This window comes from Pituophis catenifer, unplaced genomic scaffold, assembly GCF_029215685.1.
Source record: "Pituophis catenifer annectens isolate HBS135680 unplaced genomic scaffold, rPitCat1.0.hap2 SCAF_6, whole genome shotgun sequence".
Lineage (NCBI taxonomy): Eukaryota > Metazoa > Chordata > Lepidosauria > Squamata > Colubridae > Pituophis > Pituophis catenifer.
Window position 1 is genome coordinate 69,530,572 of NW_027256886.1, and position 25,383 is coordinate 69,555,954.

A 25,383-nucleotide genomic window follows, 5' to 3' on the forward strand; every position below is an offset into this window, starting at 1 on the left:
GAACGCGGCGGCGGCGGCGGCGGCGGCGGGGGGGAGAGATAAAATTGCCCCGAGGCGGGAAGAACAGTGCTGGGAAGAAACTTCAAGCCAGCCACCTCCCTCCGTCCGTCCGTCCGTGGCGCCGCCGCGATCGTCGGTCGTAAGGTTGGAAAAGCAGGTGGTCGTGGCGAAGTGTCGGAGGAAGGGAGCGGGAACGGCTGGAGAAGATTGAGCGAGAGAGCTGGCGAGCCCTGCTCGTCTGGAGCAGGGGAGGATCAGGGCGGGGAAGACGGGAGAAGAGCAAGCCGGGCGGTCGCGGGAAAAGGTTGGGTTAGGGGGGGTCGCCTGCCCCGGAATGGAGACCTTTGAAAAGAGGGTTGGGGACTTTGGCTGGCTGGGCTTTTGCAAGATGCCCTCCCCTGAGGATTAAGGGAGCCGCGGGTGGATGGCGCGGAAGGGGGGGGGGCTTTCCTTTGGGCAGAATTGCGCTTGGTCCCACGGCTTGCTGCTGATAGAAAGCTCTGTGTGTGTGTGTGTGTGTGTGTGTGTGAGATGCTGAGGCCAGGTGGAGGAGGTCGTGTGTGAAATTGCGACGTGTAGACGTCTAGGGTAGGTACGGCCAAGAAAGAGGCAGGTTAAAATGGTAGGATGCCAGCGATGGGAGTTCTGCTATAGGGCTGTTCAGATTTCCACGGAGGAAAGTCTCCTTTGGTTTTTAAGTGTGTTTATGTCACGTGGTAAGATTTCCACCCAAAGAAAAGCCACAGAAGTGTGATGGGAAGATAATGTACTGTCATCGTACTTACATTAGAGCGGTGGAAGGTGTTTCAGCCAGTGGTTTAACTGTATGGCTGCAGTTATATGTACACTGCATAATATGTGCATTGAGAGCCTATTAATAGCGAAACTTCATATGCAATGTTGCTCAGTCATAGGGCTTCTGATGAAACACAATATTAATTCAGCCATCTGCCTTGTACTGGAGGAGATTATGGTAGGCCAAATTGTAGGCAAGCAGCTTTTGCCTGAGACAGTAATGTGCTTATGGCTCTCTCTTGCATCATCAGTGGAGCCGGATTTGAACTAATTGAAATACCAAGAAAATTACAAAGAACGTTGTACGGTTGGCAAAAAGACTAGAAGAATATTTAGGGCCCTGGTTCTTATGCCATCTTGTTTGAGGATTGCCAGATATTTTTCTCTGCCCAATATTAACAGCTGTTCTGCTTTGATCACCAATTTTTCATCAAATGAAATCCTAGTTTGTTTGAAGATGCATTTCAAATAGATGCACAAACTTCAATATTTTTTCAAAAATTGACACAATAAATGTGCAGGCCAATGAAGAACAGGTTTTTTTCGTCTTATTCCTTACATGGAATAACCATGTAAACCATTTGCTTGTCTTCGTGCAGTGAAAGATAGTACCTTTAGCTTTGTTGTCAAGTAGGAGGTGAGATGCAACCAGTTTGAAGCAACAAAGTTACCAAGTAATATTAAAGAAATGTTTATTTCAGGGCAGGACAGGAACTCTTTGCTGTGATCTCTGATGTAGCATTTCCACTGTCAGTTTTCCTGTTTGGCTGTTAGCTGAGAGTTACGCAATTAGCAATATAGTCTTAAATTAATATTAGTAGCATTACGTTATGCATATATTGGAATTTGCACCTAGTATTAAAGTACATCACTGGATGATACAAACCTAGTTAGGAGCTGAATAACTTCCTTACAGAAAAGTCCTGCATTTAATATTTATTGGCATCTTTTCCTGTTGCCAACAAATGTTAAATATTATATATTTATACAGTATAACATCTGAAGGACAAGTTCCTTATCCTGACACTAGTAAATAACTGTTGATAATAAAATCCCTTCAGTGCATCGTGTGTGACTGAAATCATTCAAGCTAGTAAAATTGAGGTTGCTTTTAAAGATAGGGCTGGGATTAATGTTGTCCAGAGAGCTGCTAATAGTCACTGGTGCTGAAATAGATCGATTATTTATCTGATTTGGTTGCTGAATTGTGTGCTATGCTGTAGCCATTAGGTGATAAATTAGGAACGGTGGCTGGGTTTAGGCATCATGCTAAGCCAAATCAAGCATGCCAAATTGTGATGTTTGAATCTAGGTAGAGTAAGATAGATTCGTTTCTAAGCATCACAGACTGGCTGACGGCTTTCTCTGACCATGAGAACAGAGTTGGCCCCTCTCTGGTAGCACCTGTTGAGCTGGCAGCTAGTTGAACAAAGGCCCAGTTCAAAGACTAGTTTAACTGACTATTAGATAATAATAGGCAATAAGGACAAGCAAGGATTTACGCTAAATTGGCTCCTCAAATTACATGTCTGTTTAATGCAAGATATTCTCATATGCTGGTAAGTTTGTATCCTGTTCACAGTGTATCATTAGAATTGCTGTCATAGTCATTTAAGACTTCCTTAATCATTGTAGTTTTAGGTACATGCATATAATGAAAAATAAAGATGTATTTGTGACAAACAGATATTTAAAAATGGGCATGCCTACCAAAGTTGAAGTTGACTTATGGCTACCTAAAGCATAGACGTCTAAATTTTTGTTTTTATATAAAACGACCTTGTAGAATACGGAAAAATGCTGATAGAATCATGCAAAAATGTAAGCAGTAGAAATTAGCTTGCTTTCTTAGCTAAACTATAAAGATGTATACAATTTTTTCTTTGCCAATTATGTTGAAAATTAAATCTCTTTGGTAACAACTAGAATGATTACAGTATGTTGAAAATTTGACATATGTTTCTAAACCTTGAACTTTTTGCAAATATTATCTATCTTTTCTGCTGTACCTGGCCTTATTATTCAGTTTCAGATTGAAATGGATGTTCCTTTTCCTGTTTATAAAACCAGCCACTACATCTTTATTAGGATTTATGAACAACTATGAGTGACTGCTTGCAGAAGAAATTAATGAGTTAATTTAATAAATTAAAAAATTAGAGCTAGCTTGGTGTAGTGGTTAAGGTATTGGGCTAGAAACCAGGAGGCTGAGTTTTAGGGTTGAATGAAAGCTGGCTTGGTGACTTTGGATAGTTTCTCTCTCTCTCTCTCTCTCTCTCTCTCTCTCTCTCTCTCTCTCTCTCTCTCTCTCCTACCTCACAGAGTTGTTGTGGGGAAAATAGAAGGATGTTCACTGCCTTGAGTTATAAAAAATAATAAAGGTGCAAAATAAATAACTACATAACTGAAGATTGGTTGGTACATAATATAGTGCATGGGCAATTTGCAAATGAGATGTATGAGTCACTTAAAAGTCTTCTGTTGTTGTTTCTGCAAGTTGACCAAAACTTTGCTCCAAAGTTGTTGCCATTTACTTGAAAACCACAATAAATACTGTCTTGAAACAATATTTGGAAGGAGCATAATATTTATTTTAATAAGTTCTTAAACACTCAAAGAACACTAAGTTTTGTGTGCTCAAAATGTCTTCTTGTGATCTTTCTCTTGTCCAGCTGTGGCTTTATAAAAGCAAATCAGTTAAAGATTGTGATATTTAGTTGCAGATGATAATTGGAAGTAGTGATCAAAATACATATAATTTTGTCCAAGCAGAGAACTTCATCAGAATACTGTTCTTTTTGGAGTATAAGACGCACTTTCCCCATCCCCCTAAAAGAGGGTGGAAATGTTGGTGCGTCTTATACACCAAATACAGTCATTTTTGGCCTTGCCCTGCATGTCCCATTTTTGCGAAAAACAGAGCCGTTTTTCACAAAAACAGGGCACGCGGGGGCTTTGGGAGGCCTGCAGAGTGCTCCTGGGGGCCGGGGAGGGCAAAACCTTTTTTTCTTGCACACCTCTTCGAAATCTTGGTGTGTCTTATACACCGGTGTGTCTTATAGTCCGAAAAATAGGGTACTTTATATTTCTTAAAATGCAACTCCTTGTAATTTCCAGGTACTGTATATAAAGGATTGTAGCCTGTTCTCTGATTCATCTACATTACCCTACAACAATCAGTAGTTATTACTATATTACCTTTGGGGTTGATGATTCAGATATCATGGTGAACTGAGCCAAAATTTCTGCATACGAATCTTGGAAAAACAAAGAAAAGGCTAGCATAACAGGAAATGTGATTAAAGTTCAACACTATCCATGGATGATCTGGGATTTGGTATGGAATCAAAGTTCAGGGGATAACAGGGTACAGCATTCCTCAAAATGGCATGCTCTCCCAGGCTGAACCCCCATTCTAGACAGTATTGCCAAACCAAATGATGTCATCAGACTCCTCTGAGCGCCAGTTTTGCAAAGCACATTCCGTGTGGTTGAAGCATCCTCAGTTTCATTCAAATGCTATGTCTTCAACTTTCCATGTAGCATTACGAAATGTCTGAAATCCTATTTCTCTTATTCTATATATTATCTGTTATATGAAGTGTGTTTTGGCCACCTGCTATTTCACTGCAGCATGCCTTCCTCCAGGAAATTGACAGTTTATGTTCATGAAATTTCCATGGAGTATATTACTTTTTTGACCCTGCTTTTAGCATTTAAATAAAATGGACACACTCTTGATTTCATATTGTTGGTTTGCGGTGTAGCTTAGATATAAGATTGGTCAAATTTAAGCATGAATGAAGATCCTGTTATAGTACTGAATTATTTATATATGGGATTAATCTGGAAATTGCTAGTTAATATATGGTGAAATTAAATGTTAAATTGTTCTTCTGTCTTCCAGTCATTTCCTGTTAGGCTCTGCATTTTTGAATATTTCTTTCAAGATTAGTACTGGTCTCTTTAGCTTTGTTAATTCCTCTCTTTTTTCCTGTAACTCTATTGCTGCTTCTTTTCCAATGGACTCAGGCTCCATCTAATTAAATTGATTCACATAAGTTTTGTTCATTGAGTAAATCATAGCAGCTGGATTTACACAATACAGTAAACCAGAGGTCTTCAAACTTGGCAGCTTTAAGACTTGTGGACTTCAACTCCCAGAATTGTGGATTTCAACTTCCAGCATAGCTGGCTGGAGAATTCTGGGAGCTGAAGTACACAAGTCTTAAAGCTGCCAAGTTTGAAGACCTCTGCAGTAAACCATATGCTGAAAAAAATTAGGTCCATTGCATCTGGCTTATTGTATCCTTCACAAAAGTTTAAATAATACAGTTATAATTTGATTACAGATGTAATTTCTGGCTGAGCAGTAGGTCTCTATTTCTTACATCATGATGCCCTCCCGCAGAGTTTGTCATGTATCCCCATTTTGTGAATACTTATCCATATGGTTTCCCATCAGTGCTGGCATTAAGTCTTTTCTGAAAGAAAAGATACAATTTCTGGCTTCTTTTCTCTTAGGAAGGGAGACTGTTGCTAAATATTACTTACATCAGCCCATACAGTCTGGTCAAAAAGAAAGTGATAGTGGAAATTCTAAGTCAGCAATATAGGATAATTAACAGTTGATATAGGACAGTCTTCGTAGAAATCGAGTTTTGTAAATACATTGATTTTTGGTTTTACGTGAAATAGCTTTGCACTAAATTGCTTATGGCTTATTGTGTATGGTCACTCATTTCTACCTTAATTTTCAGTAAGTAGCATGGATGTAATGGCCTATTCCAGGGGTCTGCAACCTTAAACACTCAAAGAGCCATTTGGACCCCTTTCCCACAGAAAAGAAAACACCGGGAGCCACAAAACCCTTCCCTGTGCCTGACTGTTTCTTGAGTGGCCCCAAAACTAGCATATGTAGTTGCATTAAATGGTCTGTTTTCTTCTGGAACTTCTCTTTTCTTGGATTTATCCATGGTTGGCCTATGGTTGAAAAGCTCAATAAATTGTGTGCTGGTGGGTGTCGCACATTGGCAGTTGTGACGCATATTTTGAGTGACAGGGAGCCGCAGCAGAGGGGTGAAAGAGCCACCTGCGGTTTCAGAGCTGCAGGTTGCTGACCCCTGGCCTATTCATATTGTGACATTGCTTCCAGTATTAGCAAATCTACCTACAAACTAGCTTTAAAATTATTGTATGAATAGGCCCATTAGAGAGATTTTTACCGATGCTGGGTATAAGCATTGTCCTGAATTTTGTTCAAAGATTTCATTCAGAGTTTATAATATGAACGCTACGAAGGCTTCCGTGTTTACAGTTCTGGCCTCTGGAAGACAGCATCTATCATGTATCATTCCAGATTGAAAATTGTGTATTATGATATCCACAAAATGCTTCTGTAATTCACGTTGACCTTCTACTATTGACTTGGCACACTCAGCAGGCTCCTGGCACTGTCTTTCCTTTGCTTTCAAACAAAAACTCATCATACTATAGAAGTTTCTTTCGTTCTGCCAAATTGGGGGGAAAGACCTACTCATATAATAGAACATATAAAAAATATACTACAAATCCCAAGCATTGAAATTGGGGTTCTTCTTTGCATCAAGTGTTACTTTGCATATGTTTTGTGATATTTTTGATAATATTGTGTAAAACAGAAATGTGGCCCAAGAGTTAAACCTAGACAGCAGGTTCTAAAGTTAGACAATAACCTTTCTCTAATGGGCGCCTCTCTCCAAAAAATAGTCAGAACTCTGAGGAGCTGTATTTTAAAGCCCTTGGAGGATTTGAAGTAATGTTGGCTTCTCTTGTCTTTACCTAAAGACAAAGCTGAATATCCAGTAATTATATCTTCCAGGTGTATTTGAAACAACGAATCTGAAGCAAATATATGATTTATCACTGGCATGGGGGACATTGTGATTCCCATCCGCTTACGTTATCCGCCCTAAGTGGGGGTCATAAAGTAGATCCTGTTCTCTGCTCAACATTTTTGCATAAATGTTGTGACAAGCGGGTTCTGCATGATTGGTTGGCACGTAGAACTTGTTCTGCAAGATGTTAATAGCTTACTATTTCTCTGCTACCTCCAAGATATTAAAAGCAAAGTGGAATAATTACACTTATAATATATGCGTTCAGTTTGAGCTCATTGAAGAAATCCTGGCAACATTAATAGAAAAATTAGTATGTGGAATGAGAGCTCTGTTCCCCAAAGCTATTTTAGTATTAAATCTTTTAATCTGTTGTTTAGCAGGTTGAAGTGATGTGAGTTAAGGAGGAAAATATCAGTTGCCTTCTTCTTCTTGTGCCGTAGCCGTCATCAGATGTTGGCGATCCTATTTTTATCAACAGCTGCACAAAAAAGTGCTGTTGAGTTTTGTCCTAACCAGTCCCTTAGATTTTGAAGCCATGATGTTTTTCTTCTACCTGGACCTCGTTTGCCTTCAATTTTTCCTTGGAGGATTAAGTGAAGTATGCCATATTTTTCTGGGTGTCACATCACATGTTCAAAATATTCTAACTTTTGCTTTTTTATGGTTTTGATGATTTCCCTTGGCTTTCCCAGGCTTATCACCCCCTCATTTCTGATCTGAGGTGGCGCAGTGGTTAGGGTGCAGTACTGCAGCTACTTCAACTGACTGCTAGTTCAGCAGATCAGCGGATCAAATCTCACCAGCTCAAGGTTTACTCAGCCTTCCATCCTTCCGAGGTGGGTAAAATGAGGACCCAGATTGTTAGGGGGCAATATGCTATTTAGTATACTGTCTTTGGTGTAAGCGGCCCAGAGTCCTCAGAGAGTGGGCAGCATAGTAATATGACTAATAATAATAATAATAATTTTGTCAACCGAACTTGTTGACAAAACTTTACAGCAACAGACGCCTGTAGATCCACAGTTGCCTTCATTGAGACAAAAATGCATGTGTTAGGAGAAGAAATTAGTTACATTACACAGCGTGGCAAAATTAACAGTCACACAACCAACAGAGATAAAACCACATGTGTGTGTGTGTGTGTGTGTGTGTGTGTGTGTGTGGAGTGTGTCTACAGAGATCACAGGTTTTATCTCTGTTGGTTGTGTGACTGTTAATTTTGCCACACTGTGTAATGTAACTAATTTCTTCTGCCACTCCTAACACTATTAGTGGCAAAGAAGAAGTAATTTCAAGTATTTGGGAAAGCTAGACCAAATGTTGAAAAATGAGTTGAAATACAACACAAATATACGCCAGCTACCTTCTTATCAACATTATTCTGTCTACTCTTACAAGAGAACTTAACATCAAAATATAAAAGGGATTTCTAACTATAGTACAAGTCCCTGCTACTAAATTTGGTTCAGAATAACTCCTCCCAAAAAATATTCTATTTGTCATACTTTTTTCTCAAGAAAAAAAACAAAGCTTTAAAAAAGTTGAATTAGAAATAAAATAAACCAATGACAGTAATTAATAATAAAAAGTTAAATGCTTACAGTTCTTTTTTAATTCTAAATTTATTGCCTCAATAATGTTAATTTAATAATTTCTAACTCAGCTCCCAGACAGAAGCATTTTGAGGTACTGGGCCCTTTGGGATGGAGGGAAGCACTAGGAAGTCAGAGCACTTGCTTCTTCATAAAGAGGTAGAGGATTTTGCTTAAGGTTCAACAGATTGAATAACAGCCCACGTTTGGCCTGCAGATCTGAGATTCCCATAACTTGTAACTTAGTATGTAATATTGTACTATTTGATAGATTCTTGAAATTTATTTATGAACATTCTATTTTTTTTAAGATGGATTGTAAAGGATAAAAGCCTTTCAAGGCAACATATACAGGTAGCCTGTGACTTACAACCATTCATTTAGTCACTGTTTGAAGTTGCAAACAGATGAAAAAAATGACTTACAATTATTTTTCACACTTAAAGGCCATTGCAGCATCCCCATGATCAAAATTTGGATGCTTACAGGGTCCATATTTATGATGAACCCTGGGTTCATATGATCACATGGCCAAGCAAAGTCAATGGGGAAGTCAGATTCACTAACCACTGTGTTACTAACTTGAGAACTGCAATGATGCATTTCTGTGGCAAGGAAGGTTGTAAAATGAGGCAAAATTCACTTTACAACTGTCTTGCCAAGCAACAGACATTTTGGGCTCAGTTGTGGTTGTAAGTCAAGGACTACCTATAAAAGAGAGTCTTAGGCCTATCAGAAGTAAGCAGTGCTCAGTTCAGGTTGGATAGAAAGGCCGTTATCATAATATTAAATTTATTTATTTATTTATTTGTTTCAATTTGTATACCGCCCTTCTCCAACAGGACTCAGGGCGGTGAACAGCCAGAATAAAAACAGAACATACAAAATTTAAAAACAGTTTAAAATAATTAAATATTTTTGGCCGCAATTTAAAACAAACCCAATTAAAATCAATTAAATTTAACCCAAAACTGTGGGATCAAGCCAGCCCGGCTAGTTGAAATAAATAAGTTTTCAGGGCCCAATGAAAAGTCCGGAGGTCTGATATTGTACGTATCTCTGGGGGGAGGTTGTTCTAGAGGGCGGGCGCCGCCACAGAGAAGGCTCTCCCCCTGGGGGTCGCCAGCCGACACTGTCTGGTGGACGGCACCCTGAGGAGGCCCACTCTGTGCAAGCGTACTGGCCGGTGGGAGGCTATTGGTGGCAGAAGGCGGTCTCGTAAATACCCCGGCCCCGGTACCCCAGGTACCGGGGAAGCTGCTACGCCACCACACTCTCAACAACCTTCGCAACGAAGCGAAGGTTGGAGACTGGACGATAGCCAAAACAGCCGGATCCAGAGAGGGCTTCTTGAAGAGGGGCCTCACCATCGCTTCTTTCAAAGCGGCCGGCAGGACCCCCTCACTCAGAGGAATAGCAATGAAAAAGGAATAGCACACATAGATAATAATTAAGATTGATCACTTTGGACAGAAGTGCAAAGGTTACGCTTTTGATGTGAGCAGTTTCTTTCGTTATCAGTGGCACTTTCAGCTTTCTGAGTCAAGGCATAGGTCAGCCTGCTCAGAAGTGACTGTGGCTTAATAGCACTTAGCAAAAGCAATCAGACTTATATATCTCTTCACAGTGCTTTACAGCCCTCTCTAAGCGGTTTACAGAGTCAGCATATTGCCCCCAACAATCTGGGTCCTCATTTTACCCACCTCGGAAGGATGGAAGGTTGAGTCAACCTTGAGCTTGGTGAGATTTGAACTGCCAAATTGCAGGCAGCTGGCAGTCAGCAGAAGTAGCCTGCAGTACCGTACTCTAACCACTGCACCACCATGGCTCTTAAATAATAAAAATAATATAATCTTATTAAACAATAAAAAGCTATGGAGACCCAATCAGTTCTGCCAAGATCTGTAAATTGCTTAGTCCAAATATACATTTGCTTCATAATGGTTCATCAACATTAGGCCTGTTTCACTGTCCCCGTTGTTCATTAATATAATCATTGTTATCATTATTTTTCTACAAAGTTAATTCAGTGATGCCTTAGAAAAAGCTCTCTTTGTGTCTGCCTGACAGTTACAGCTCTGTTTTTTTTCAGCTGCAGTGTTCTGTGTCTGGCAGCCATAGAGACTGCAGCCTCCAAGAACCAGAGTGTCACTGGAGGACATTCATCTATCTTTTCCAGATGGTAAGGCACAGGAAGGAGAGAGCAATGCATCACTTTTGATTGTGTGTTGCAAACATCTTTCCTAGCAAGTAGAAGACTAAAATTGAGTTTATGAACTGCTGGAGAAGCTTGCAAAGTCTGTAGCTACATCGGGAAGACATACATTTATTGTGGCAGTTTGTTGTTAGAACTAAGATATAGCTCAAGCTGGGCAAGGGTTTGGGAAAGTCTGATGGACACGTGGGCTGATTTTTGATAGAAAATCTACAGGCATTTGCAAAATGTCTCCAGTTTCTGCATTAAGGACAGATCCTTCTTGAGAAGGTGTACTTGCATAGTCATTAAAAGTTGATACTGACTTGATGGTAAAAAAAGTTCAAATCAACCTGAAGCACAGGACCACAAATAACTTTTTATTCGTGGACTGTTAAGATTGACAAATGTAATAATTATACAGTGCATACAGGGTCTCTCCCCCCCCCCCCGCCCCCGGAATATATTTCATAGGGTTTTTTCCAACTTTTCCAATGTTTTCATTGTAAAAAAAAAAAAAAGAATTAATTATTTTGCTCTCATTCACTCTCTCTGTGATTGTGTTTGTGTGTGTGTAAATTCCAGGCCTTCACAATTCAAGTCATGCGCAGGAGCGTTTGCAGGCTTCTTGACTGTTTAGTGTCTGAACTGTGGAGCAACTGATACATATTTGAGAGCCAGTTTGGACTCTAGTGGATAAGGCACCAGGCTAGAAATCTGGAGAATTCTAGTCTTGCCTTAGCCATGAAAACCAGCTGAATGACCTTAGGCTAGTCACTCAGCCCAACTCACCTCACAGGGTAATTATTGTGGAGAAAATAAGTGTAGAAAGTTGTGTTGGATATGTTCGCCGCCTTGAATTACTTGCAAAAGTAATAAAGGCGGATACAAATAAATATTTATAAAATGATCTTGCACAAAATGATTAAGTTGCTATTTTGGAATATTGCTATTACTTCAAGTATTATGCATAAGTGCTAATATGAGAACCAATGAGGTCTTTTACCAGTGGCAGTGTAAAATCTGGGAGTCTTGTAGTAATTCATAAATGGGGAAATGGAAAGAAAAAAATCTAATAGTTTTATGTTTGTATCTCAGTAAAATTAGTTGGGAAAGAAGTTTTTGCTTTATATTTGAAAACTAAGAATTTTTATCTTCAGCATTATTTTCAAAGTCTGATATGACACTTGCTTATTGTTTTTTCCTGATTAAATTAAATTAAAAATACATTATTTTGGTATTTAGTTATTGAATTCTTTTAGTAATATTTATACTGTTCTGGCTAAGAGTTTGTGAATTCAAAGAAATGTGCAAGTTATTTTCATCCTTCTCAGCAGCCTCTTAGCTGTTTATTATGTTCTTGATTTTTAATTTAATTATTCCAGTCAATATTCCTATTACTGACTGACTAATAAGGTAAAAAGGCATCTTTCTGAATCATAACATAAAATAAAAATAAAATACTTTTAGAAGAATTTTAGCTTAGCATATCTGCAAAAAGCTTAATAAAAACCTTGATCTGCTTTTCTTCCAAGACTTAAAAATCTTGCCAAGTTCTCCACTTATGTAAAATACTAACAATAGAATGCATTCTCTTCTCTTGGTAACCAAGAGACCAGAACCCCGTGAATTAAAATTTTTGTTGTTCTTTATTTTTTCTACTGTTTTATACTAGGAATATTTTTTTATCAGTTAATTAATGTGTTTTCAGTGTGCTGAACATGCAACTGAGTCTGAGTGACACATTTCTGTTCTAGGAAATGAAAAGTGTTGGCAGCTATTCCTGGTCTTGAATGCTCTTACACATTCTTACAAAGAAATATCTTGTGCAATAGAAAAGTTGGGTTAGATGATTGCAAATTACATAGATGCTATACATTTGAACTTTGGGGGTATCGTAGCCTATAAATAAAATTTTCCTCGCTTTTAATGGCAACATATAGTCATGTTAACGTAAGTATTGCGCTGCTACACAGAAAGATCTTTTGACAATGGATTGTAATTATAATGTCAGGCCTTCTGGGTAAATTGAACAGGAAACATGACTAGATGAGCTAATTCTACTTTATCAGAAAGGATAAACAGAATCTTGCATGTCTGAAGGTACAAACTTCCTGCCATCACTTTTAATCGTCTGGTTCATTAGGGCAGGTCCTGCCCAAGTTTCTTCCTCTGTTGTAGGTCAAGGACTCCCTGTATTCAGGAAAAATGTGCATGTGGAAAAAATGTCTTTCTAAATAGGAAAGTCTTAGACCAGCTGATAAAGGCTACTATGGAGGATGTTTAGATGGTCTTCCATCTAAAGCCTGGAATTCCTCAGTTCATTTTGTTCATTTTGTTGAGTTCTTCCACAGCAACTATTTTTCATTCCATATCAACTATTAGGAACACAGGTGCTTTTTCAGGAGGCAACTGGACTTTGTTGTTTTTTCTTTTGAAGACGTTTCGCTTCTCATCCAAGAAGCTTCTTCAGCTCTGACAGAAGTGGGGAATGGAAGGAATGGAAGAATGGAATGGAAGGATTTATATTCCTTGCAGACAGCTGGTAATATGCATCCTTTTAGAGAGTTGTTGAAGCACTTGGAGGTTTATCTGTGTCTTCAGGGTCACCTGGTTCCTGTAGTCTGCAATTTTTCCATTTTTCCACTGTAATGGTGAAAATAGGAGGAGAAAGTAGTATTTAATATATTTGCTCCCTTGAGTTAGTTATACAAATAATAAAGTGAGTATTTTTAAAAAAACTAAACAAAATCTAAAGTAAAATGACACAACTCAAATTTAAGGAAGCATGTTACATTTTTCTGTATCACTTCTCCTTGGGTACAATCTGTTTTTTAGCTTGCTTAAAAATAACCAAGCTCTTAATTTAACAGTTAAAGAAGTTAATCTGTGTTGAACTATAATACCTGGAATAGTAAAGACCATGGGATAATAGTATTTAAAGGGATGGCAAGGCAGAACTTCCCTGTTTGGATATATGACTCTTGAGTACCTGCCACAGGAGTTACACTATCTGTCTATTGCCATTTTGAGATAATGACCACTAGCCTCTGAAAGTTGTAACTCCAATCTAGAAAAAAGATAATTATGAAAGAAATGAAGCCCATTTCTAACATTAATTTTCCAAAAATGAGAAAAATAGCATAAGAAAATGATGATCCTGCACCTTCCTTAAATCCAAATATTGAAGTTCAAGAACAAATCAAATGAATGACTTATTTATTAGGAAAGCCTAGTTCAAAACTAAAATAATTAAATCATCTGGATAAATTAATAAAATATATTTTAGCACATAAACCAGGTAATCCAAAATCAAGCAGTAAAATAAATTTGAAATACTGCCAAACCATAAAAGAAATAAAATAATTCCAAGAATTTATAATAAAAGAAGATACAGGATCGTAAGAATGAAATATTTGGCTTTGAAATGAAGCTGAATAATAAAAACTAATAATTATTGGACCCTCTTTAATAGAATTATATGCTAGGGAAAATATATTACAAACTATAATTCATATTAACAAACTAAATTTCCTAGTGTGCTAGAAGGATTATATTCCTAGAGATGCTGAATAGTCACCACAGATATATAAAATAGGATTAAATTTCCTTCTGATCAGCTGAGACATGGGAGGCAGAGAATAGATGGCGGCGGAGCCAGTCAGAATTTTTACTACCGGTTTTCCGAACTACTCAAAATTTCTGCTACCAGTTCTCTAAAAGGCTCACCCACCATGTCCAATACTGTAGTATATTATAATTCAGCAAAATCTGGAAGGCTATTAGTTCAGGACATGCAGATTGAGAAATTAAAAATAGTTCAAATAGAATGGGGATTTTGCAGTAACCTTCCCCTGGATTGGGGAGGGAATGGAGATTTTACAGTATCCTTCCCCTGGAGTGGGGTGGGAATGGAGATTTTACAGTATCCTTCTCCTGCCATGCCCACCATGCCACGCCCACCAAGCCACACCCACAGAACTGGTAATAAAAAAATTTGAAACCCACCACTGTACTAATTGGTCTATACTTCCCTTTTTGGATTTTTAAAAAGCATTGTTATGAAAAAATCTTCTCATATTATTGGTTTATATGCTGGTTTTCTCAGCGAAAGAAATACCAAGCTTGAAAAGGTGTGATGGATTGTAATATTCTACTCTCCAGTGTGAAATAAAGTATTATAAGGGAAGTTAAACCACCAGAAGGGTGATGGGGAAAATTGATTTGAACAATTATATAGTATTGAGTATATAACGAAAAATAAAGAATAAAGCACAGTATTACCAACATAACAACCTACCTTTAGGGAAAAGGTGTTAAGGTTTACTGATTTTTTTTTAACCTTAAGACTCAAAGAGTAAATAAAATTTATAAAGGGCATCGTATAATATAACTGCTGCTGTGTTAAATGTTAATATATTTTTGAGTTTGTTAAGTAAAACTTTAAAAATCAAGAAATGAATAATGATGGTGTAGTTAGTAAGTACATACAATTGCCACATAATATGCCAAATTTTCTTCTCTTGAGTCAATTCCCCATAGAAACATTTCTGATCAGCTTTGGGATTCCCCGTGTAATTTCTGAAGTATATTGAAAACAAGCCGGTACTTAGTCACTAGAATTGGCTGATAGAAACATGGTGTTATTAGCTGTCTGCTTTCTGATATCACTGAACACACTGAAAAATTAGACTGAATTGGTTTTTTTGGTTTTTTGGTTGGAATTCTGGTTATGACCTTGGCTAATCCCAAAATATATAGAGGGATGCGGTGGCTCAGTGGCTAAGACGCTGAGCTTTTTGATCGAAAGATCGGCAGTTCAGCGGTTCGAATCCCTAGTGCCGTGTAATAGGATGAGCTCCCGTTACTTATCCCAGCTTCTGTCAACCTAGCAGTTCAAAAGCATGTAAAAAATGCAAGTAGAAAAATAGGGACCATCTTTGGTGGGAAGGTAACAGCGTTCTGTGCGCCTTTGGCGTTTAGTCATGCCAGCCACATGACCACGGAGACGTCTTCGGACAGCACTGGCTCTTCGGCTTTGAAACGGAGATGAGCACTGTCCCCTAGCGTAGGGAATGACTAGCACATATGTGCGAGGGGAACCTTTACTTTATGGCAGGGCAGATCCATCCATTTGTCCCTTGTGCCAAATGGCAATAAGTGAATGACTGCACAAGAAACAGAATTACAGAGTTGGAAAGGATTTTGAAGATCTTCTAGTCCAGTGGTCTCCAACCTTTCCAGCTCAGTGGATGGGCAGAGGCGACGGGACGGGAGAGGGGATGGTTTTGTGCATATGCTCTGCTTTCACAAATACAGATTTGCATGCCCACACACCCACGACTACCGCAGCCCATTTCCAAAAGGTTGTGGCTCGGGGATTGGGGACACCTGTTATGGTCCAGCCCCCTGCTCAAGAAGGAAGCCATATACCATTTCAGACAAATGGAAAGAGGTAACACTGACTAAAAATAGTATTGATAGCCCCAGAGCTGTGGAGTCGGGAGATAAATGTTCCGACTCCGACTCTGACTCCGACTCCTCAGTTTTTTGTACTTCCGACTCCGACTCCGACTTCGACTCCCCGACTCCGACTCCTCTGTATTAATATGCGAATGTATTTTATACATTCCTTGAAGGAAAGAAAGGCAACATACATGTCATTACCACAGGACTACTGGCTGGGAAGCCAACAGTCTACTGTATTGAACAGTTTAAGCAAAAGACAAACACAATGAAAACAACAAAGTTTTATTAATTTTTTTTTATTAATTTAATTAATCAAGTTGCTGGATAGTAGCAGCAGGCATAAACATCAGGAACAGGAACTTTACCAGTTCAAAAATACAAACCACATTATTTGGTTGTTTTAGAACAAAAACAAAGCTTATCTATATGAACCAAAAACAAAATCTGTAAAACCTAGAAATGGTTTATATTAATCTTGAAATGTAGTTATAGGCTTAGCAAATGCAAATCAATTCAATGTAGAGTTCTAAGGAAGAGAATTGCCTCTGCCAGATCCTCTTTCATAGAGGCTCTTAAGTCAGACTTTATTATTTTTAGGGCTGAAAATAATCTTTCGACACTGACTTGGGTGGGTGGCATTGCAGTAACTATTCTGGCCACATCACTAACGATCTCTGGATAAACAAGGATGGCTTCTTCAACAGTAAGTTTTGATGAGCGATCATACTTTTCAACTTCTTTTAGTGCTTTATAAAACTCCTGTTGGAATTTTTTTATTTGGACATTTACTGGTTCTGTAACGCTTATGCGACGTCGCTTTCCTTTAGCAACTTCCATTTTGTCTAAGAAGGAATCAAAGTCTAATTCTTCGTTTGAAGAAGATGATTCTGAGTTACCACTATTGCTTAAAAGAACTCCATCCTCCTGTGGAGGTATTTCAGGTCGTAATCCCTTCATGCGAACTGCTACATCATAGAGGGCCTTTTTCCCAGTAGCAATCTGTTTACTGTTCAATAAAAGTCGGCTCATTATGCTATCAAATGCTATCGAAAATCTATAACTTTATATTAGATGAGGATAGAGCCGAGAAGATAGCTAAAAATCAGCTAAGCATTTGGGAGAAAAATTTAGGATATGGCCTTAATTTCAATGATTGGGAGATAGCTTGGAACAGAAATCTCAAAATAACGAAATCCGTAACATTCAGGGAAAATCACTACAAAATGTTGCATAGGTGGTACCTAGCCCCGGACAGGCTGGCCAAAATATTTCCAAATTCTTCTGCTTTATGTTGGAAATGTGGAAAGACGGTCGGCACCTTTTATCATCTGTGGTGGACTTGCCCTGAGACCAAAAAGTTTTGGTTAAAGATCCGACTCTGGCTCTCGGAAATAATGGGACAAGAGATAGCCCTGGCCCCGGAATACTTCCTCATAGGTATGATTGAAGATGGTCTCGACAACAATAAAACCCAACTGGCAATTCAAATTATTACTGCGGCTAGATTAGCCTTTGCGAAACTCTGGAAATCCAACTCTACCCCCTCTGAAGAAACATTAATAAATAAAATTCTAGAGTGCGCAGAGATGGCCAAATTGACGAGCGAGCTAAAAAACGAAGAGAACTTTAAGTACTACGAAGTATGGGGAATTTGGTATAACTGGTTAAAGAATAGAATAAAAATATGATAATAGGCTACGATCTGTTAGACACCCGAAATGGACTTAATTGTATAGAAATGTAGAGAACTGTATAGAACTGTATATTGTATAGCTATGGATGGATTTCATTTATTGTTTGATCTAATGAAATGTGTAACATTGCACCTCGGATTAAGACTGTGATTGTATATTGTCTTTTTAAAAATTGGAAAATTCAATAAAGTATTTAAAAAAAAAAAAAAAAAGTCGGCTCATTGGGTCGACATAAATAGCCGCTAACAAGATTTCATTTTCCAGCAAAAGACTCTCTCTTTTCATCATTGAAGATGCAATGCCCTCAGCTATTAACCCTCCATTTTTGTTCAGGCGATATAACAGGCTCTTCCATTCCAAGAGGAATTTACCCGGGGTTAGATCATCACATTGCAACCTCTTGGTGACAGTGAAGGGGTGAGAAAGAAGGTTCTCCAGCTCTTTTGTTTGTGTCCACTGGCTTGCAGTTAATGCAAGATTTTCATTGTCCATTTCTTCTATGAAGTCTTTAAGTTCAAGCAAACGCTTCACCATTAAATAAGTGCTTCCCCAGCGAGTTGTTTGATCCAAAATGGCTCCTTTTCCTGCACGTCTTTTCAAAATTGCATCTGTTTTTGGGGCCCTGGCTGCAACAGTTACTTGCCGTAATTTGCCAATTAATGTAGCTGCATGGCGATCTTTTAATCCATCTCTTATGGCAAGTTGCAGTGTATGAACAGCACATCGCATATGATGAATAGTAGCAAGCTTCAATGCTTCTTCAACAAAGTTGTCTAAAAAAATGTCAGCATTCTCTTCAGTTTCTAAACTTTCTCTAATACTTGCAGAGCTGTCTTCCTCTAAGTCTAATATCTGTTTGATACCTTCTTCATCTGCCTTCATCTTCTCAATTGTTCTCAACATGTTAGAAGCGTTATCTGTCACAACACATAAAATCTGTTCCTTTTTAATTTCAAAATCTTCTAGAACACCCTCCACTAACTTCTGAAGGTAATCACTGGTGTGATGTGCCTGAGTGTCCTTTACTCCGAGGGTCCGTGTTATTGTTTTGTTATTTTCATCCACAAATCTAACATTAATAGCGAAATAATTGACTCTGTGACGTGTGCATGCATCCATTTTAAGGAAGACAAAACGTCCTTTCATAACTTTCTGTAGTTCTTCCTTTTTACATTTGGCCTCCTCAATTATAAGTTTCCTTATACTTTCTCTTTCCAGAGAAACACCAAGTTTTTTTGCCATTTCTCCATTTAGGCCTAAAAAGGCTGTCTGTGAAAAGAAGGATAGTGGTACACTATTCTTTACTACCATTTCAATAATGTGGTGTTTGAATTTTTCTGGTGTCATCCTTATGGTAACTTTGTCAGATATAAAGAATTTTCTTATTTGTGATTGTTCTCCAGTAGATTTCTGAACGTTTTTTGTCACAGAAGTAGATGCAATGTTTTCATTGCTATCTTTCTCATTCACGGCTTCTAACACTTTGGGATGAAAACGCTGTAAGTGTCTTTTCAAATTTGATGCTCTTGTAGGTGCATTTTTATCAGGCCCACTGAAACTGCTAATTTTTGCATCACATTGTTTTTCACCATCATCATCTTTTCTAATACATTGGCACACGTAATGTTTTCCATCACTTGATAATGCAAAGTGCTCATAAACAGTAGACTTTGTTGTGTTTGTTGTTAGCAGTCTTTTTGCCATTGTTTAGGATGCCTCTTTCCCTAAAATATAAAATATGTTATACTAACTGGCATATAATTAGATTTTTAATATCAACATACACAGTCTTGTAAGTTGTACGTACATGGCTTTATACAAACAAATAAGCTATATATCCCAGCACTAAACCTAGACATGATTTGTCCTATACAATATAAACACTTACAGTTGAATCCAAGAAGCTGTTCCACCAAGTTCTTCTAAGCCAGTGGTTCTCAACCTTCCTAATGCCGCGACCCTTTAATACAGTTCCTCATGTTGTGGTGACCCCCAACCAGGGGTGGGTTCTAAATTTTTTTACTACCGGTTCTGTGGGCGTGGCTTATTTTGTGGGCATGGCTTGGAGGTTATGTGACTGGGTGGGTGTGGCTAGCTGGTCATGTGACCGGGTGGCCATGGCTATGTGTATAGAGGGCTGAAAAAAGTCATTTCTGACAGGTCCTCGCACTTTTGACTGGTCCTCACACTTATGACCATCCTCACATTTATGCCCGTGCAGCATTTTTAACAACCATGTCACTCATTTCACAACTGCTTCTCTTCACCATGGTGACAAGATAGGGCAAAAACGTAAAATGTGAGGACAGTCGTAAGTTCGAGGACTGGTCAAAAGGGAGAGGACCAGTCAGAAATAACTTTTTCAGCCCTCTGAGTAGTCCATATACATAAAAGGATACAGCAATAGAGAGGGATGAAGGAAGGGAAGGGAAATTAGAGTAGGAGTGAGGGTAAGAGAGGGAGGAAGAGAGGAGGAGAAGGAGAAAGGAAGAGGAAGTAGGGAGGAGAAGAAGAGGGTGAGGAAGAGAAAGTAAGAAGGAAAGAAAAGAGAGAGGTGGTAGGTTTGAGGAGAAAGATTGCTGTACAATAAAAAAGATGAAAGGGAAGAAAGCCAACCCCAAACAAATATAAAGATATTAAGATAAAGAATGAATTGTTAAACTTTAAAGAATAAAAGAGAACAAATATGAATAAATAACAATAATTAGAAACACACATACAAACATACAATGTATTTTCTTTGAACAGAGTATTTGGCCGGTTCATAAATTTAAACAGTGTTTAGTCATTTCAATTAAATTTACAATTTCTATATTTCCTTTTTGCCATATTTATTCCTCATCTATTTTTGTAAAAAACCAATATTACCCTTCATCCTCATCTCTAATCTTAATCAAATTCAATTTTTCCCTTCTATTCTATATTTTACCCCTTCCCATTGTCATCTATTTTTATATCCATCCTCACATTGGTTAATTATGTAATATTACAGTTGTTTAATATGAATTCAACATTTTAATATAAATCAATTAGTTATATAACTACCTTTTTTGTATATTAATCAATATGAACATGAATATTCCAATTATTTCCATGCAATCCAATTTCTTACAAATCAATTAATTATATTTACCAATAATAATAAACCAAATAATTTCCCCCATATATTCCTCCAAACCACAACTTAACCATTTCTGCTTTCAACACAATATACAATTAATAGTATCTCAATTATTACAATTCCCTAGTTAAATAGAGCTTTTTTTCTTTTGTGTTTTAAAATCTCCTTTTTTCCCTAAATTTCCCGTTGTTTGCACCTACCTTTTTTGGTGAGGAAAAAGAAAAGAAATCTGCCTGCCTAATTTTCTAACATGCAAAACCAACAGCCTGCTTTACTTTCTCTTTCGTTTTTCAGTATAGCTAGGGGGGGAAAAATCTGCAGTCTTTCCAAGCAAGCAAAAGAGCACTGAGCAAAACAGCTCAGAGCAAATCAGCTGGGGGTCGGGAGCCGATCTAATCAAGGGCTAATTAGCCTATGCTGAAGCTCCGTGGGCCAATAAAATTACAAAAAAACCACCGAACCATTTGTTAAATTGCTGGGTCGCCCGCCCCTCGCCCACCACTATTTATTGGCAATAAATAGTGGTGCGGAGGGGCGGGGCAAGCCAGCAATTTAACAAACGGTTGGGCTGCACCACTGGCTCTAGGGCGGCCCTTTGAAGCCCCGTGGCAAGAATTTAAACAGTTTTTTTTCCTCTAGCCATCGGAGGCAGCAATAGATTGGGAGTGGGCGGGGTAAACGAACGGCCAGCGATCCAACAGAGCAGAGAGTGAGGGTGAGTGAAGGCATGGGGGGGGCAGAGAGGGCTTTGGCGACTCCTGTGAAATGGCCGTTCGACCCCCAAAGGGGTCGCGACCCCCAGGTTGAGAACCGCTGTTCTAAGCTCTTCTAGCAGAGAGAGGTAGTTGGGCAGAAGCTGCTGCCTTCTCCTTTTTGTGTGCTGATCTGCTGCTGAAGATAGGGCAGTGGGAGGATCCAGGAAGGGGCATTTATTATAAAACATGATTTCCCTAGTAGAATCCCATAGTCATGTTTAAAGTTTAAGCTAACAATCAGAGTTTACAAGTTTTTATAGCCTTAGCTGAATGACAGCAGTTTTTCCAATGGTTTACAGCTTCAGTCTTGAACTATTGACCCTCCATTCCCTTCACTTATGCAAGTGTCTCTAGTCCTGCAAAAAACATATTTACTTAATCCCTTATCAGTGAGAGGCTAGGTTACCCATGGGCGCTGCGTTCCCTGTAACAGCAGAACACAACACTATGGAAAGTATAAGTATTGCCACTCCTAATTGTGCGTTGCGTGCCTTATAGTGAAGCACATGAAAAGCATGCTTCTTCACGGTCACTTAACGTGTTCATTTTGCGGTTACGTGAGGCACTGCATGCATTGGTCTTTATTCTTACAGTAGAGAAGTCATTAATTATAACTTTTTGTGAATTGGGACATTTAAACTTGCTTTTTTTAAAATTCCAATCTAAATTTAGTAGGAGTCGGAGTCGGTGCATTGTTTGCCGACTCCGACTCCGACTCCAGGTACCCAAAATTTCCTCCGACTCCGACTCCTCGACTCCGACTCCGACTCCGACTCCACAGCACTGGATAGCCCATGGAACCTATTATTCTCAGCCCAAAGATTGAATGCAGATCTGGAATTTATCTAAGGGTCTTAGGGACAAGAATTAAGTTTTAAACAAGCCTCAGTTCTTGTGGCAGCTGTGAATTATTTGTCTCATTCACACATCAGACTATAAAAAATAGTTCTTTCCATGAAATAGTTATATACTGAATTGGTAGAGTTGGCAACACTCAAGATTCTCCTCTCTTCCCTCCCCCACCCTTTATAAAATAGGAAAGGAACTTAGGGGTTTTTTTTGTATGCATTGGACATATGAATTCATTTTAATTAATTGCTTCAAAATGTCTGGGAACATGGCAAAAAATATTCAGTTAATATTCAGTATTAGGTGTTGGCTGCTTTTATTTAACTATTCTGCAAATATCCAGCTGGAAAAACAGGTGTGGAAGTGAAATCTTAAAATCATGGTATCATCTGAATGAAAATAAAACTTACTGGGTGCAGAACAAAAAATTAGGCTAAATGCTGGACATATGTTGAAATAGAAGACTTTTTAATAATATAGCCATTCATTAGTTACAGCAACAGATAATAACTATTACGGACACATAAATAACATCCTCCTGGATTAAATCCAGCCCAATAGAGGACACCATCCTGTTTCCCAATAAGATGATTAAACAATCCTAGAAAATAAAGAATTTACTGCAGGTCAATAACAATGACTTGATATTGCTTGTAATTATCTGGTTTTGGAACTATGCTGTTTTTCTTCCTGGAAGTCCTAGGTAGCCATTACGATTAGTTGCCAATGGTGCTTTCTTCCTTGAAATGTATCTAATTCTGTTTTAAAGTGTGAATTGCTGTGATTGTCATCTCATTTTTCAGAAACTGTTCCTGTAGTTTTAATACTGGATACTAATAGTATACTAATATACTATTAGTATTCTAATATTAATAGTGTGTGAATAAGTACCATAATTTTCGGAGTATAAGACGCACTCCCCCCCCCCCAAAGAGGGTGGAAATGTTGGTGCGTCTTACGCACCGAATACAGCCATTTTTGGCCTCCCAAAGTCCCGCCTTGCACGCCCTGTTTTTGCAAAAATGGGGCGCACAGAGGCTTTGGCAGGCCTGCAGAGTGCTCCTGTGGGCTGGGGAGTTTTCGAAAAACTGGCCAAAAACGGGGTGCACAGAGGGTTTGGGAGGCTTGCAGAGTGCTCCTAGATGCCGGGGAGGGCAAAAACTTTTTTTTTCTTGCTTACCTGTTCGTAATCTTAAAGCATTTTATACATCGGTGTGTCTTATAGTCCGAAAAATATGGTATTCTTTCTCACTTAACTCAAGTTGTTGGACATTCACCTTTGGTGGGAAGATTCAGGTTTTTTTATAAGGTAGTCCTCTACTTACAACAGTTCTCTTAGTGACTGTTCAAAGTTACAACAGCACTGAAAAAAGGGAGTTATGACCAGTTTTTCACACTTACAACAGTTGCAGTATCCCCGTGCACATGCGGTCAAAATTCATTTTACAACCGTGTTACTAATTTAGCAACTGCAGTGATTCACTTAACAAATGTGGCAAGAAAAGTTGTAAAATGGGGCAAAACTCACTTAACAAATTTCGCACTTAGCAATGAAATTTTGGGGTCAACTGGGGTCGTAAGTGGAGGACTACCTGTATTTTATCTGGGTTGAGAATTATTCTTTGTATCAACCAATGTAATCAGCTTCTGTTTCCATGTTCTAAATAACTAAGTAAACCCAGCTTCAATCATACCTTCATCCATCTTCCTAAATCCAAAGCTTTTAACCTTTCCTTGTACAAATAAGTGCTCTAACTGATGGGATCTTTAGTCAACCAATTGCTTATGTTTGCCATCCGTGTAATGTACCTTTTGAGATGTTGTCATGGGAACAATAAAGCAATTAAATTTAATAGTAATGAGTTAATTGGGGGAAGTACATGAGTTAATTTATTAAGAAAGTACAATCGGGTGGGCTGCTAAGCTAAGCTAAGATTCTGTGCAGTTCGGAAAACCCCCAAATTCCACCCCTGGCTGGCCCCGCCCACCCCTCCCCTCCCAGGAGTCCCCACGCAGCCCACTTTGAATGCAGGTAAGTACAAGGCGTTTGCGGTGGCTCGGGGAGGGTGAAAAACGGGCCTACTGGAAGTTCTGGAAGGCTGGAAACAAGCCATTTCTGGCCTCCAGAAGGCCTCCGGAGTCTGGGGAGGCCGTTTTCACCCTCCCTGAGGTTCGAGGAAAGCCTCCAGAGCCCAGGGAGGGCAAAAACAGGAGGATGACAAGGCCACGCCCATCAAGGCCATGCCCACACAGCAACCAGCAGAGAACCCCTTGCTAAAATTTTTGAAGCCCACCCCTGAGTACAATATCATGTTAGTCAGTGGCAATAATAATGCCTGCTGATGATACAATTACTCCTTGCTATAGTTGTGTGAAAAACAGTTATAAATCACTTTTTTCAGTGCCATTGTAACTTTGAATGGTCACTGAACAAGCTGTTGTAAGTCAAGAACTACCAATATTTAGTTGGTTAAATGCATTCAGTAGTACTGAAGCATAGTATGATTGTAATGCATGGTTTCAAGGGTAAAATCCCGAAGTATAAAGTGGAACAGACACAGACCAGGTAGAGAAGAGAGTTATGACCCTCTAAAATTTGTACTGGAGGTTGGGATTCCTTTGCCATTTAAATTTGGGAAGAGGAAATGTGCTTATTGCAATGTACAGCCAAAAGCTTCCTTATTATGGAGGTGGTATTTAGCAGGTATTCAGAGGTGGTATTCAGCAGGTTCTGACCAATTCTGGAGAACCGGTAGCAGACATTTTGAGTAATTCAGAGAACCGGTAAATACCACCTCTGACTGGCCCCGCCCCCATCTATTCTCTGCCTCCCGAGTCCCAGCTGATCAGGAAGAAATGGGGATTTTGCAGTTTCCTTCCCCTGGATTGGGGAGAGATTGGAGATTTTATAGTATCCTTCCCCTGCCACGCCTACCAAGCCACGCCACACCACTCCCACCAAGCCACGCCCACAGAACCGGTAGTAAACATTTTTGAATCCTACCACTGATTTAATTCAGTGTTTAATTGTATCA

General features: G+C 38.9%; 1 protein-coding gene across 4 annotated transcripts in view; it reads left to right on the forward strand.

Annotated features, from left to right (window-relative positions):
* The window catches only part of SGMS1 (sphingomyelin synthase 1), an 88,987-nt gene that overhangs the window by 426 nt on the left and 63,178 nt on the right, over window positions 1–25,383 (forward strand). Inside the window, exon 1 of one of the 4 annotated variants that reach the window (XM_070945873.1) lies at window positions 10,407–10,448. The exons of 2 other annotated variants lie outside the window; for them this stretch is intronic. The gene's annotated coding sequence lies outside the window, so the exon portion shown is untranslated. Of the gene's footprint in view, window positions 1–10,406; window positions 10,449–12,895; window positions 13,006–25,383 lie in introns of those variants that run through there. One more of the 4 variants, XM_070945872.1, reaches the window with a different exon arrangement.